The sequence below is a fragment of the Passer domesticus genome, chromosome Z, assembly GCF_036417665.1.
Source record: "Passer domesticus isolate bPasDom1 chromosome Z, bPasDom1.hap1, whole genome shotgun sequence".
Taxonomy (NCBI): domain Eukaryota; kingdom Metazoa; phylum Chordata; class Aves; order Passeriformes; family Passeridae; genus Passer; species Passer domesticus.
Genome location: NC_087512.1, coordinates 55,805,351 through 55,817,595, shown reverse-complemented (window position 1 = coordinate 55,817,595; position 12,245 = coordinate 55,805,351). Strand labels below are relative to the sequence as shown.

Genomic DNA, 12,245 nt, shown 5'->3' with positions numbered 1-12,245 from the left:
GTCGCTGGAGCAAGGTAATAAATTCTCACTGAAATCTTCTCAAACCTGAACAAGTCCAGCACTTTCATCCTTATCTCAGAGGGAAGGCTTCCTTTTCTTATCTCTGTGGCACTTCTCTGGACCCTGTCTAGCCTGGCCACATCTTTTTGTATAGTAGGGACCAAAACTGAGTGCAGTATTCCAGCTGTGGCCTGACCAGGGCCAAGTAAATCAAAATTATTATTTTCTCTCTCCTGGTCATGCCCTTTATGAGGCAGCCTAGCATCCCATTGGCATTCTTTGCCACAGCATCACAGAGGTCATTCATACTGTATGAACTTGTCCACCAAGACCTTTCCACAGCCAGGTAGATCCTAGCCTGTTCTGCACTCCCGGGTTATATTTTTACAGGTGCAATACCTCACACTTGTATGGGTAGCCCACTCTTTCAACCTATCCAGGTCTTCTTGCAGGGTGGCTGTCCCTGCCAAAGTTCCCACTTCACCACTAAGTTTGGTATCACTGGCAAACCTTATCAGGTTACATTTGATCCTCTTTTCCAGGGACTTATGAAAACATTAAGACAGCATTGAGCCCAATATTCATCCCCGGGGATACCACTTATGAAAACATTAAGACAGCATTGAGCCCAATATTCATCCCTGGGAATACCACTTGTGCCAGGTTTGAAAAGCAACTATTTACCAGCACTCTTGGGTTGTTGGTAAATAGCCAGTTTCACCACACAGACCACTGGTCTAAACACAAGACTTTTTCTAAGAAGAGGCTGTGGAAAACCCTGTGAAAAGCTTTGAAGAAATCCAGGTAGACAATGTCCACTCCTTGCTCCACATCAACAAAGTAGGTTACTTTGTTGTAGAAGGTGATCAAGTTTGTCAAGCACAACTTGCACTTGGTGAATCCATGCTGGCTTTTCCTAGTCATGTACTTCACCTGACTAGTAATGGCCTCCAGGAGCATTTGTTCCATAACTTTCCAAAGTAGGACTTCTGGGTCTATAATTTCCTGATTTAAGTCCTTCTTGTTAGATGGGAGTGACAGCCTTGTTCCAGGGTTCTGGGAAGATATCCATGACTTCTCAAAGACTATGGAGGGTGATCTCACAATGATGTCACCCTTAACAGCTCTCGGGTGGATATTGTCTCAGGTGTGAACTCTGAAAGTTCACACACCAAATCTTCCCTCACTGACTCTTGGCCTGTGTTATCATCAATGTGGATTGTTGTTCCCAAGGCCTGGGTCAAAAAGCATTGGTAAAGATGGAGCTGAAGGAAGCATAGAGAACCTCTATGCCTGCCTTTTTAGCATTACTGGTGATTAATTCACTTCTGTTTAACAGTGGACCAGTATTTTCCTCCTATTTATGCTTGGTCTTTACATAGAACCCTTTCTTGTAGATTTTGATGTCTTTGGGTAATTTCAATGTCTTTGGGTAAATAGTTGCTTTTCAAACCTGGCACAAGTGGTATTCCCAGGGATGAATATTGGGCTCAATGCTGTCTTAATGTTTTCATAAGTCCCTGGAAAAGAGGATCAAATGTAACCTGATAAGGTTTGCCAGTGATACCAAACTTAGTGGTGAAGTGGGAACTTTGGCAGGGACAGCCACCCTGAGATTTTGCTTTTCTGACTGAATCTCAGCACTCCCTGGCAGTGAACTTCTAGGTCTCAATAGGTATTTGATCACTTTGACATCTTCTGCTTCAAACAGACTCAGAATCTTGCAGACTGTCGTTATCACTCAGGATTTCCTCTGGTCGAGATGATCCCGGGGTGTGTTAAAAAGTCTCTTTTCCCCAAACCACCTGTCGAAGAAGAAATCAGGAGTCTTCGGCTCGTGTTCTCGAGGTTCTTTATTATTTCTTATCTAAAACATTTTCTGTCTGGCCTGCCAAGGTCTGTTCTGCAGGTCAGTCTGAGGCACACTCTGCCCATCCCCGGGCTGGTGTTGTCTTTTATACTATAAACTATGTATTCTATATTTACAGTTATCCTATCACCTAGACAGTGACTTTCTACACTACACGAATCCCAAAGTGCCACCTTCACCAAGAAGATGGAGGTTAGGAAGAAGAAGAAAGAAGGACAGGACAATGCCTAAATCCCTCCATCTTGCCCCCTAGACCTCCATAGTAAAATTCTTCAAAATTTCACCTTTCACCCTGTGGCAACTACTGTTATGCTATCTAAACTTTTGTGACTTGCAATTCTTCATATAAAGTTGGTAATATGCTCCATGGGTTGAGATTGAATTTCCAAGTGTCTTTGACTTCCTGCCATGATCTCCGAACCCCTGCCAGGATTTTGAGTCATCCGGGGCATCCAGGGAGATGTCCTGGGTTATGGAAGTCATCCATTGTGACTCTCCAGTCATGTGAGTTGTCATGCCATGTTTCAGATATTCCTACAATATCCCAACTTTCCGACCAGCCGTGGAGCTCCAGCTCCTCCTATTTTTTTCCCAAGCTGCATGCATTGGTACACATGCACTTGAAATGGTTGGCCTAGGAATATGTAGTAGATTAGAAGCAAAAGTTTACCAAGAAAATAAAATATAGGAAGAATTCTTATGATCATATAGTTGTGATAGTTCACAGGGCATTCAAGAGCCTACAAAATGAATAGTAGTGACTGCTAGAGACATTTTCCTGTTGTGAGATGCTGGTATGTTTAAACATGGCTTTTGACACTTAGTCAGAAAATCCATTGCTTTATGAATCCACAACAGTTTTCATCAGGGTGAAATAGTATATTTTTGCTTTCAGAATCTTTTCTATGTACTTTAAGTAAAAACATTTTTGAGAATTAAGAGGTATTTGTGGTTTTAATAAGGGTTACATCTGAGATAAATTGAAGAAGCACAGGCAGAATTTATTGTGTAGTACTCTATCTGCAATGGAGATCTTCTTTTGAAGTCCTATTTTAAGTGCTTTTTCCATAACAGTAACTAAAGTAGTGCATAAAATTTAATAAACATGCAGTACTGGTGCAATTCAAGGAGTAACTACAAAATAATCATTGCCTTAGTTAATGTATATACTTCTGATTATTTCCCTGGCAGAACTTAGTAATTCAAAGTGATTATATTAAATTGACTTTATATCTTGTGATAAAGACAGAATATAGAACAGATCAGACCTGTTCTCACAGTATAGGTTGGGATTTTATTACTTAGCTTGATTCTTGCTTATAATTGGCCTTTATGGTTCTCAATGAGTTGTGAATAAAACCTGAGATGTTTCAGATTACGTTAAGGAAGATGCACTTACAAGTGAAATACATTAAATTTTATGAGCAAATTATTAAGATTATGATTTCACTGTATTTGAAGTGAAAAATAAAAAGCCTTACATGGATAATTTGGATTCCTCTGTGTTCTATGTTAATGAGTATTGGCAGCTTCCAGCTTTACTATTACAAATAATCAGACTATAATATTTTTTCTTTTTTTTTTTTTTTTTTTAGATAGAGCTCTGGAATATTAACTAAGCTTCTCATGCAGATAGCTAGATCTAAAACACCTAGTTCAAGAGTCATCATGTCGTCCTGTAGGAATGGGCAGGAAGAAGGAAAAGATAGAGGGACAAAAGTTTTTTGTCTCATCATACTCTTCATATACATGGTAATGTCTGCATTCAAATAACAGTAATTTTTAATATGCAAGTTAAAATACAAAATTTTGATATTTCTTCTAAATCTGCAATGCAATTTTTATATTTTTTCTTCTAGACAGCTTAATATTAAAATAATGGTTTGTATTTTCAGATGCTTTATGATATTCTCTTGTGCTGTATATTGCCTTTTCTAGCTGTGCATGGTGGCTTCATTAAGGTGGATTCTGCGAAAATGGAATAAAGTTAAACCTCCACCCAGAAGACACCACAGAATAAAAGGTAACATGAAAAAACTGGCATTGAAGTTTCAGGCAACAATACAATTTTTAACATAATCTTGCTGATGTATAATTTATAACAGCATTTACTTCCACAAGTAGGTTTTCTTCAGGCAATACCAACAGGATTATTTACATAAGCATGAGTAGTTTATTTAAATAAAGCTTATATGATTGGACTCACACTGAGTAATAATGCAAAAATATATTAAGTTATATTTCCATAAAATTCCCTTTCACCTCTGAGGACCAAGAACTAGATGATACCACTATACACAGCAATATTGTATATTACTCAGACTTCCTTTATCTTTACTGGTCATTTATCTGTATCTGAAAATCACCACAAAACATAGAAATTGGCACAATTCTCTCTCTACACACATGGGACACCCTAATAACAACAGGTGTTGCCTGGGCAAACTTGTCTGGAAAAGCTTCTATGAGCACTAAAGGTCAGTGAGTTTGAAAAAATATTTATTTATATCCCCCGAACTACCTTTTAAGAAGGACTATATGAGCCAAATGTGGACTCATATAACACTGGTAATGAAGTGTACCCTTCTCTCTTTCACTGATGTAAATTGGAAAAGGCTTTGTTTAATATAGTTTCTTTCTATCCTCCTGGAAATTTAATTCCAAAAAGAAACAATCTAGGTCAGCCTCCTACTGTGTACCAATTAACAGGACATGTGCATTATATTTATTATCCCTCTGCAAGGTTTCAGACTTCAACTTTAGAACTAGAAAAGGCAGTAGGACCTCAATTTACAGGAAATTGTGGAGTGAGAATGTTCTTTATTTTTTCTAGTAACTTGCTCCTCACTTTCCTTTAAATTGTATTTAAAGTATTGCTGAATTTAAAATGTCCAGATTTTGCCATGTAGACTTTGATATATTTTTGCATTTTCAATGACCTCAAAGCAGATTAATGTTCTAATAAATTTAAGAGGTCCTTTTTGTTAGGAAGCATTCAGAGTACTACAACAAAAATCTGCTTTATTAGTGTTTCCTTCTTTGCTTTCACTACTCTCTCTAATTGATAGAAATCACAGCACTGAATTAAGCTCTTCTTCTTCCCACCTGCTTTTATAGGAGATAACAACTGTTTGATCACTGTGACACCCAAAGTAGTAAACCGAAATGCCTTCACAAAGTACATTTCAAGGGTATGTTTTGAAAGAAGAAAAGATTCATTTGTGATCTTGGTTTTAATGGGGGTAATATAAATGTCTCTGTTGAAAAACAAACAACATAGACTTCAAAACATACCGAGTTTCCATAGTAGCCAAATAAAGTCCAGTGTTGGTTTACCATAAAGCATAGTGAGTAGGAGGGAGAGCAATCTTAAACATGCATATTAATTGTGAGATCTCATGCAAGTAATGCATACAATTCCACAGGGCCTTATATATGTGAAAGAAATAAGAAAATAGTGCCATAGATTAGGTCTTTAACCTATGTTAATTTCTTTTATAAACAGACGTTATTTGAAAGGGCTGATGGAATGGTAAATTCATAAATCTCTGGAATTGTCAGTATTTAATACTCAAGGGGCCCAAACAAATGGTTTCTCACAAACATCAAAGAAAAGACTAGGTATTAAGAAAAATGCTTAAGAAATAATTTCAAGAAAATTCTAGAATGTACCTACAGTAACTCTAAAGAGTTACTTAGAATTTCATAATTTTGTGAAGAAAAATCCTTCTGATTTTGCCAAAAGAAAACAACAATATTTTTCTTGTAAGGATCATTCTAGGAAATATTTGATTGTTCTGGTACATACCAGAACTTTTTAAACAAAGTATAAGAGTAGTTTTGACATGCACAGCAAACAAACAAACAAACAAAAAAGTCTGTCACGTGCTTATCACAGACATAAAAGACGTATGCACATGCACTGGCCTCAACTGAACATTGTCTCAGTTCTGTAGGCTGTCTGTCCAAATGAATTTTTTACATTCTGTTGATGTGTGGCTAAGAGTGCTACTGGTATGCAAAGGAGAACTTGCCTGTACCATTCATTTTAATTCTAAGGGTGACCAAAAAAGAGGGGGCTAGCAAAACCAGGAAAAAATGCATAAATACTAATCCTGAATGCAGGAAATAGATCAATACTCATACCATATCACCACAAAGGCTGAGTCATCTGCACTGCACTGCAACTTTCACAAGGCAAAAATCACTCCAGTATTACCACTTAGAATAACTCAGTCCTTTAAAGCACTGCTGCAATCACCAGAAGAATATCACCTAGTGTCAGGTACAGCGTCAGGTCTTCAATTTCTTCAGGTTTACTATCAGCAGGGGGTTCCTTTACCTTTACAATATGAACTTTGCTTATGTTAAAGATGTACTGGAAATACCAGTGCACTCATTACCTGTGATTGCATCTGTCAACCACTGCTTTGCTTCCCTTACCTTCGCACCATTATTAAGCTACATAATTTACATATATTTTAAGTAAAAAATCAATTCACTAGGTAAACTGCAGTAGAATATTTAGCTAAGTTTTCACTGGTGACACAGAAGAACCTGGGAGGAAATGTAAGAGGCACAAACTGTATTTCTCCCGAGATCCCAAAAAAATGAAGGTAGTTTCTATATTTTACAAAGATCTATGGAGTTTCCACCTCTCCTCAATAAGCCAAATTGAAATAAAAAAATCCTTTCTTTTTGCCTCCCCAGAGCCCTTTTCAAGGTGTAACTAAAGTTGTTTAAACAGATGTGTTTTTTGGTAGTACACACTGCAGAAGCATAGGTGCAAACACTGTGTGCGAATGCATACTCTGATCTCCACAGCTTATTATTGTTAAGGTTAGGAGTTGATCTCCAAATTGGTCCCATTTTCCCCCAGTAATTTGAAGATTTTTCCTCATTTTTTTTTTGAAAAACACATTAATTGCAAGGGTTGTTTTAATCAATTAATGTAGGCTTTTTTCTAGGATCCTTGAGTAGCAGGAACTGTCATTTTGACAGGTTTAAATTAACGCTAGGCAGACAAGTAGTAAGGAGAATGTTACTGCAGTGGTCAAGCATTGGAGACAGATACAACCAACAAACCTCCATTGGTCATTAGCAAACAGCATATTTTATTGTTCAGAGCTTACTTTTTAATAGGCAATTAAAAACTCCTGGGTCCAGACAGCTCATTGTTCTGATCTTCATGCCCCCCCAGGTCCTGGAGCATTCTTCCTTGGGAAGAATGTTATTGGGTGAAGCTTCTGTCAGTCAGCCATGGGGCTGGTTTATGAACCAGGCTGGGTTTATTATTTATAACTAGATTAATGCTCAGTACAAGACAGCTTATACTATAAAACAGGAGAAAATTTATTTAGGCAAAGTAAAACTCAATGAAAATGTTGTTTGATTCATAAAGTCACCTATCACTTAGCAAGTTGTGAAATATACCAATCTCTTGTTAAGGTTGTATTATTTTGCTATAGTGCTCCATACAGGGCTAGCCAAAAATTATATGTTGATGCTACTTTTAAAAGGATTTTTGTTAAATTAAGTTTCCATCCAAAAGTTTGTTTTTCTTTATAGAGAAAGGGAAAAAATAATTGGTGAAAATCTGACAACAGAAAAGATTTCAGCCAAGAGGTAAAAACATTTTGGAAAAAAATCTTCCCATGCCGACCCTACTGTACTCAGCCTTTGAAGCAGGTCAAGATTTTTCCAGAGATTAATGACTACAATTTTTGGTTTTCTTTTAATTTTGTTAATGCATGCTTTAGTGTGGAAAACTATCAATGAGATGGAAAAGACAAAATTCATCTTTCAATAAGCACTCACTAAGTGTCACCTATTGCCTGGAGAACATAACCAGAATCTAACAGCCATTACAGGCCCAGTCATATTCTCCATTCTCAGACTAGGCAGCCAAATTCACTGACATCTGCCAATACTGAGGAACAGTTCCACAAGTGCTGGTGGCTCTGTGGGTGCTAATAATTTGGAGACAGCAGTTTTGCCATGTAATGTTAAAGTCACTTCAGAGTGTCTATATAAGCTCATGAAAAAATTTAATAGTTATAAATTTACTGACAACTGTTGAGAAACCCTAAATAAATAAATTAATAACTATAAAAATAAAGGTGTAACAATCAAAAGTTGACAAATAGTACTTTTTGATAGACAAAAAGCAGTTAGACAAGTAAGAATACCTGAGGGTCTTGTTTCAAATATCTAATACCTAATTTTCCACTGTACATTTCCTCATATTGACGGAGAAAAAAATGTTAAAAGAAAAATTGGGAATGGTGACATTAACCAGCATGAAGTACGTTTTTTGTTCTTGTCATTTGCTATCTTAGATTGGAAAATAAACACAGAAAATTCCGTTACAAAAATTAAGTTATTTGGTACCTTTTTGACAACAGGATGAATACCACACTTAAAGTAATGTTATTTTTCATAAATATAAATATAAATATAAATATTTATTTTTTCATATACATAGACTTTTCATTGTACCAGGTGGTAGAACAGATGGGCCTCAAAGAAAGCCATAATTGTTTATTGTACATCTTTCAGACCAGTGGTGAGGAAGGACACTGCGGTCTATGCCAGCAATGGAATAGGTGGAGTCATTGGAGTGTATCAGCTATTCAGCAGTGTAAAAGTCTATAGCACTGTCTACGATACAATGCTGTCTTAATGTGGCATCTGGAATGTGTTATACTTCACATTGCTGGAAAAAATATCCCTTATGTGTTCACCTTCCATGTAGGTGTGATTTAAGTCCCTGCTGTAGTGATGATGCAATAGAGCTCTAAGAATTCAGATACAGTGCATCTTGTGCCCTCTAACAAGAGAAACAACAGTTTCAGAATCCAAACATCACAGAGGAGTGTTTTTTGTCTGGTCTTGTTACAGAAGGTAAAAGCATAGAATATGCATTTTAAAGTAGAAACTACCATTTAACACCTACTTTTTATTTGGCAATGACATATAATTCCAAATATTTAAGACATTTTATCTACTAATTATAAGTTAGTAAACAGAATTTCACAGTGCAACTATGCAACTATGCCATGTGAAATAAGACCACTGCAATAACTCATAGTGGGAGGGATTTTTTTGTTTAGTTTTGGGGTTTTTGTTGGTTTTTTTTTTTTGGTCTGTTTGTTTGTTGTTTTGTTTTGTTTTGTTTGTTTGGGTTTTTTTTTTTTTTTGGGTTTTTTTGTCGTTGGGTTTTTATTGGTTGGTATATTTGGTTTTGCTTGGGCTTTTATTTATTTTATTTTGTTTGCTCATTTGTTTGGTTGGTTGGCTGGCTTTATGGTTGTTAGTGTCAAAGTTACTGCTAGAAAAAGAATGTGGGTCATACAAGTGAATTTCACAAGACCTAGCAAATAGATTACAGGACAGGTATCTTCTTTCTGGCTCTTCTTCTGATCTGTCAAGGGACTTTCTATGTCTTTCAGTTTATATAGCTAGTAAATGAAACAGTGGTGCTGAACTTTTTGCAACAGATGTAAACAGTTCTTGATGAAGGAAAGATACAAAAATGCTAGGTATTATTATTGTTATCTGAACACGTAAATTTAATTTCATATCCTTTGCATCCATGTAATTGTAACTCTAGACCAAATACTATAATTTGAGGTATGGAAATTTGTTATGAGCATATGTATTCTGAAGGTTTTATTACACTCCTTCACAGCCCACTCCCTTTCTTCTCCTGTCCTATATTGTACATAAGCACCAAAAAAACCAGGTACCAGTTTGACCTTATGGCATAAAGTATATCAGCACAGATGGTTCATTGAACTTGTCTTATCTAATAGACCCTCAAGAGCCAAAATTATGTTACTCTAGATTACAAGAAGGCATTGCACTGCATATATCTATGTAGGAAGACAGATCAGCACTGTTCCCTGAAATAAAAGGGGAAAACACAGAACTGAGAATTCCATTTGCTTCCATTTGTTCAAGGTGAAAAGCAACAATGAATACAAAAGAAGATACTTATACCAAGAAACTGTACTTTCTGAAATGCTTCTACCATACATCTATTCTTTCTCATGAGATGATGGACAAAATCTAGGCAATTCATAGTGGAATCAGTTACCTGAGATCTTCCTTCAATCCTCTTTTCACTCTTCACAAATCTTATTTGGTAAGTATGTGCAGACTGTTTGTTATTCTAATTCTAGATGAATAAGAGCTGAACGTAATGCATAATCCAATGTGATGAGGAAACTTCTCTTCCTCTTCATTAATCCCACAATTTTATTGCATTAGAAGTTAGACAGTACAATCTTTCATACTTTTATTTCTAGGAAGAATTTACCATATTTTTTGATACTATTAAGCAAGGTAAACTGAAACTGTCAAGGGACTTTTTCACAGGTGTGAAGATAATCCTCAGAAATCTCATCCTGACAACCATTTTTGGAAAAAGAATTCAGCTCAAGGTTAATAAGAATGAATATTACATAGGAGTGGCATGCTGTGACTTTGTATTAGAATAAAACATAAGAAAATCACAAGTACAGTTCACATTGAGATGAAGCAATTTTCTTAGGGACTGAGGCCCAGCATTTCCACTACTTCAAATAAAGAAACTGACACTGATATGTGTGCTGTCTGCTGAAACTTTTCTCTTGCATTAAGTAAATAATTTGAAGGCAAAATAATTTTGTCATTCTCAACCTTAATATTTGAAGAACTGTAGCAGAAAGCACAAAGGTATATAAAGCAAGTTCAAGGTATTGCCTATGAGAATACTTATCTAATCAGCTTAAATGACACTATATTCATAGTGTACAGTATCTGTGGCAATAGCAGATATTAATCTATGTTTTTCCTGTTCATCTTTACCACTATCTGGCATATTTCAGTTTTATTAATTATGAAGTGAGGAGCAGTTTATTTTAAGATTAGCAGTCATTTCACTCTTGATTACCTCAGCTACCTTTTTAACATTAATTTATTTGTGGCAATCTGTGGTGCTCTAAGTGCCACATTCTGACAGATCCTTTCAGATGTAATGCTTTAGGTCGTTCAGAGGACGTATTGCACATATCATTTTGATGATAGAGCATAATCACCACCACAGCAATTTTTTTTTAGTCTACAAATGCAATTTTCCAAACTTCTTTTATGCACCACCTTAGGGTAGCTATATAATTAGCACTAATTTTTATATAATAAAATTTACACTAGAGATTATCACTGAGTTTCAAGTCCACAGAGTAAAAACAATAAAAATTTAGGCCAGGAAGTTCAAATCGATATCAGGAAGTTCAGGTGCATCTAGGAGTTATTCTCCTCTATTTCATATACATGCAATAACCAAAGACACTACAGAGATTGTGCTTATGGTTCAGTTCCATTTGCCCATGCTACAAGTTTGCTGGAGAAAAGCCATGTAAGAAGAGAACAATCATTTGTTTTACGTTAGTGATTTCATGTATTTGCTAATGTTGCTGTCTAGCCAAATGCAAGGTGACAATGAATTCTGGTTGATCCCAGGAAGTTACTGGCTGGAAGACATTGTCTCAGGAGTCATGTTGTAAGACATGAAGTAAAAGGTCAAAGGCAAAATAATATGGTTATATTGGTGTAACAGGGAAACAGATTCAAAAATTGTAAAGAAATTAGCAGCTGAGCTAGACAAATTATTCATTGAAATAAAGTGGTGTGGGGGGGATTTGTTGGGCTTTTTTGATTTATTTGTTTGTTTGTTTGTTTATTTGGGATTGTTGTTTGTTTGAGGGCTTTTTGTGCTGGTTTTTTGTTTGCTTGGTTTGGTTTTTTTGGCATTTTTCTGTTTGGTTGGTTGGGTTTTTTTGTTTTTGTGGGGTTTTTTTGTTTTGGGGTTTTTTTTGTTTGGTTTTGTTGGTTTTTTTTGTTTGTTTGGTTGGTTGGTTGGTTTTTTTTGTTTGTTTGTTTGGTTTTTTTTCTTGTTATTTTCTTTCCCATTTTATGCCCTCATAGTATATTGTTCATGGCTAATCATGATTAGCCATGAGTTTGTTCATTGTCTTCAGCTGTTCAATAAAGGGCACACAAGAACACCCTTGAGTCTAAAGTACATTGATGTGTGACTTCTACTATGCTAAGCATTTTTTTAATTCATTGAACTCACACAAGTTATACGCTGTTTCCACTCTCCTCTGAGAAATGGAGTATATAAAGGATCAAATTGTAGCTTTCTGACTGGGTCAAATCATGCACATATACTAGCAACATTTAAAAGAGCACAGGTGGTGTTTCAAACTCTGCCAACTTGGAGCAGCTTCCTGAGAATCCTTTCTCAGTTTGTAAAAGCCCAAGAGCAGCACATGCTGCCCAAGTTCTGCAGCTTTAGCCAGAACTGAAAATGAGAATGGCACAGCATCTG

The 12,245-nt window shown here is 36.1% G+C and overlaps 2 long non-coding RNA genes across 2 annotated transcripts; both read left to right on the top strand.

Moving 5' to 3' along the window:
• Positions 1–307: 307 nt before the first annotated feature.
• On the top strand, positions 308–3,930 carry LOC135291038 (uncharacterized). The gene is made up of 3 exons (XR_010353907.1): positions 308–390; positions 3,466–3,622; positions 3,809–3,930. It is a non-coding gene; the product is annotated as an uncharacterized LOC135291038 (long non-coding RNA).
• A 4,774-nt stretch (positions 3,931–8,704) lies between these two features.
• LOC135291037 (uncharacterized) lies at positions 8,705–10,339 on the top strand. Its single transcript, XR_010353906.1, has 3 exons — positions 8,705–8,773; positions 9,833–10,016; positions 10,250–10,339. It is a non-coding gene; the product is annotated as an uncharacterized LOC135291037 (long non-coding RNA).
• Positions 10,340–12,245: the final 1,906 nt, after the last annotated feature.